The 4,393-nt window shown below is 37.7% G+C and overlaps 1 non-coding gene across 1 annotated transcript; it reads right to left on the reverse strand.

Annotated features, from left to right (window-relative positions):
- Positions 1–255: 255 nt before the first annotated feature.
- On the reverse strand, positions 256–453 carry LOC145294406 (U2 spliceosomal RNA). Its single transcript, XR_013869864.1, has one exon. It is a non-coding gene; the product is annotated as a U2 spliceosomal RNA (small nuclear RNA).
- Between the last annotated feature and the right edge of the window lie 3,940 nt (positions 454–4,393).

Here is a 4,393-nt window from a genome sequence, read left to right on the forward strand (position 1 = left end):
GAAAGGCACAATCATATTATTCTAGCCCTTTTATTAAAACTGTATCTCCCCTTTACTAAAATAATAACTTTGATATATTTCATGGGCTGATTATATCATTACAAACACACCGGTCAATTAACTAACATTTCATCAATTCTTAAAGATAAACTAAAATGACGGAAAAATGGGCTGAAATGACTTAAATAAATAAAAAGTAAATGACTTAGAATGCCTTTAATGAACTTAAGGATGAATTGAGTGCTTAAAAAATAAATGGAATCCATCAAAAACAACTTGAATGATCTGAAGAATTACTTGAATGGCTTTGAGACTGACTGGTTGTAAAGTGGGTGATCATTTTCCATAAATATAATACAGAAAAGTGATCCCCGACTTTATATTACAATAAGTATAGCATGCAGTAAGAACAGATACTACACTTTGATCTTGGCCAAAAGGCAAAGAACAGGGTATTTATTTTCTCCTCCCACCGAACAAAGTAAGCACAAGGCCGATTTTTAATGTAAGGGGTGAAGGGGAAATGGAGACCAACTATCCGAGGAGTAGGGGAGCTGGATACTGACAATTAGTATGAAGGGTTGCCCCTACATTGACCAAGGTCTTATATGTTGGGTTGCCCCCACATATGGTCTTTGCTTGCAGTATCTGCCGGAACAGATATTACACTTTGAGATATTAAATCCTTTATTCATTTTAAAAGTACAGTGAAAATCAACAATGAACAAAAACTTAGGCACATAGCCAACTCAAAAGGGGGGCACATGGGGGTCGTTTGTCATCCGTGCATTTCCAGAACTAAAAAAAATCAAAAATTTCTTCCAGCTAGTATCTTCTTTCACCATAATACCGCAGTCACCCTTTCGTACTGGATGACGTCCTACTTAACTCCCAATTTTTAAAACCTTTTTTTATTGACGTGTAAAAACAAAAAAGATGACAATAAAAATGGTAAAATAATTCATTTGTGTCGAGGGCGGGGGAAGAAAAAACAAAAGGTGATTAGTAGGACCCTCCCAACACCGTCTAGTTGATAGACTGCCCGTTCCACTAGGTTTGTAAAAGGAACCTCGCTTCTGCGGGGCAGTCTCTAAGTAGGGATGCCCTCTAGATGGGGGTGAATGGAGAAAAGAAAATTTTGCGGGTAAGGAATCGGGGTTAGTTTGTATTTCTTCCTCTCTAAGATGGGTGAAATTTAGAGGAAGGGGTGAAAACAAAAATTGCAAGTAGGAGGGGGTGGGGATCTTGAAGGCTTCCTAATCGGGAAGGGATGGAATACACACTCAGCTAGCTGAGAGGCTACTTGTTTAATTTTACTTTACGGAACTGTGTGTTCCACACTTAGGCGGGGAACACATATTATAATTTGGCTCCTCTTCGTACACACAGACTTGCTACATGTATCCATCTTCTGTCAAATGACGCGTGATGCAGCCTTTTTCTATCACATCTGATCTTCACCCGTTGTTGGCATTTAAAGAAAGTGATTAGACCCTGATCAGAAAAAGACAACACCCCCCGGCAACCTTGCAGACGCGACGTCCCAATCACGGCCAGGATCGTAACGTAGACCACTTGTCTTTCCCGGTCCAACGGCGGCCTCACGTAGTCCATTGCATTGGATACGGTAATTGGGCGAGGATGCTCAGGATCAATGCAAGCTGTCACCTTGCTGATATACAACCAATACCGGCGGAGTTTGCGGCAATCAAAGAGAGCATGATCAGTCGTTTCTACAGCCATTGTCCCACAACGGGGACAATCAGGCGACTCCAAAAACCCAGAACTGCATTATATGTTGTTGAGTGGAAGTGCATTTCAGGCCAATCGCCGGGTCAGACAGAACTATGAATTGTTCAGATGACTCGAACCTGGCGCCCAGCTCCATGCGGAGCGGATCTCACTCTGCTGCCAACCCAAACATGCGCATAGCGGGTCGTCGGCGGCCCACTTCACTAGATCCCTGTGGGGTTCCCTATGGATAGCAGTCATAAAGTCGCTTGACCTTGGTAGTCGTTTTAGCACGGTTCGGCACTCTTTCATGTAGGCAGATTCTCCCTGTGGCCTGCAACGGCTCTGGATAGAAGGGTCGAGAATGAGGTCGGGAAAGGCGGCAGTAACCACGGGGTGCCACAGATGATACTACACTTTAATAGGTCAAGAAATGCTTAAAAAGCGAAGAACAGCATGTATTAACAACAGACCTTTGATCTTAACCAAAAAGATCAAGCACAAAAGTGTTACGGACAGACTGACCAACAGACCGACCAACAGACCGACCAACAGACCGACCGACCGACGGATTGACGGAATGACTTATAGAGTCTCTTGCACACGAGTAAAAATATACATGAAATAAAGTAATGTTTTAATTAGCCATTGCTGGGACTGACTTTATATCCCCAACTCACTGCTAAAAATATACATGAAATAATGTAATGTCTAAATAGTAAACTGTTTCAGCCCTTTCCCGGACTGACTTCATATCCCCCACTTCGCCGTTATAAATATACATTAAACAAAGTAATGTTTAATACGTAAACGGTTTCAACCATTTCCGGGACTGGTTTCATATTCCCCACACTACTGTTTAATTTATACACGGAATAAAATAATGTTTAAATCGTGAACGGGTAAAGTTATTTTCGGGACTGAATTCATATCCCTCACTCCACTGTTTAAAATATACTTGAAATAAAGTAAAGTTTAAATCATAAACTGTTTCATCAACTTTTCGAAATTAATACATATAAACATTAACACGGTTAAAGAATAGGCAACCATTGCTTCAAAATGAATTTATGAGTGTAGTATCAGTCTCAGCATTCTAGGGACTTAAATCCCCCTTTTTTGGTCTTGGTTAATGGAAGAAAATTTTTTATTTTTATTACTGACCAGAGTGACCCTTTTGGGGAGTTGGTTTTTCCCCCAATTTTTTAACCGACCTCATGTCCAATTTTACCCTTATGTGGAGGCAAGTAAACAAAAAAATCAGAAGGGGCATTTTTCAGTGCATATTATAATTAATCAGAAGGGACATTTCCAGGGCATTTTATAATTAAATCAGAAATTATTTTGCCCAGTTACTTTTGTCATATTAAAACTTTGTTACATTAAATATAGTACTTATTTACAATGCCTCCCCAAAGGACAGATTAAGACACCAGGGTCGCTTTTTAACGTGGAGAAAACGAACAAAAATTGTCTTAGTCGTAAAGGATTTCTCCTCCACTCAGAGAAGAAATTGAAATGTAGCATCTGAAGAACAGATACTACATTTTGATCTTGGTCAAAAGGCCAAGAAGAACAAATAATTTTTATTAACTCTTCCTCAACAGCGACACCAATTCGTTTCTTTGTTTTTTAACCCGGATCTAAGCGTGACACACAAAAGAACACACACGCTATCATATTAATATAGAGATAATAATAATAATAATAATAATAATAATAATAATAATAATAATATATATATATATATATATATATATACTAGCTGTACCCTGCCACGCGTTGCAGTGGCTCAATTTTGTGTAATGGAAAAATTTAATAAAAGAGAAAATGTATGTTTCTTATATTAGTACAGCAATTCACTGCAAAAAGTGAAAAAAGAAGGCGAAACTGAAAAAAATGGTACTCTTGCAGAATTTGATCTGGATCCTCGAGAGTTTCTGTCAATCATTCATGTTTTGGACTTGACCAACAATCAGTGGATGAAGCCGAACGTAGCAAAAATGTTGAAACGCTAAATGCTTTTTTTTTTTGTTGTTTTAAAAAATGTGATTTAGTAATTAATATTGGTTGATGGTGGGGGGAGGGGGGTTACTATACACAGATTCGAAAAAGTCGTCCAAAAACAAATAAATGAAAGCAAAGGTAAGGTAATTTACGTTTCTACCTAATTGGATAATTGTTTAGTGTTTTTATGTAATGTAAAATGTTTAATTGGCTCAAAAAACAGAAATGGTCACGAATTCTGTTGAATACGTTAAGTTTGGGAAAGTAAGTTGAAAACTAAAAACTATACAAAACAGTGTCTGAAACTCACCGAACATATGTTACCATGACATAGGCTGGCATAATGGATAGGTTTCTGACAGTATTTTGTATAGTTTTTTAGTTTTAACTCACTTTCTCTAACTTAAAGTAATCAACAGTGTCCACCACCATTTGTAGCTTTCAAATACACCAATAAACACTGTTTGTCGAGCCGACTAAACGTTACATTAAATGAAAAGGGTTTATATTACTAAACACAGATACAAAGAAGTTGTCAAAAAATAAATATATAACAAATAAATGTTATCAAAGGCAAGAAAAGTAAGTGTTCTACCTAACTGGATAAGATTTTAGTGTTTTTATGTAATGTATAATCGGTTCAAAAACATTCAAT

Source organism: Euprymna scolopes, chromosome 15 (assembly GCF_053919585.1).
Source record: "Euprymna scolopes isolate OS-2025 chromosome 15, ASM5391958v1, whole genome shotgun sequence".
Classification (NCBI taxonomy): domain Eukaryota; kingdom Metazoa; phylum Mollusca; class Cephalopoda; order Sepiida; family Sepiolidae; genus Euprymna; species Euprymna scolopes.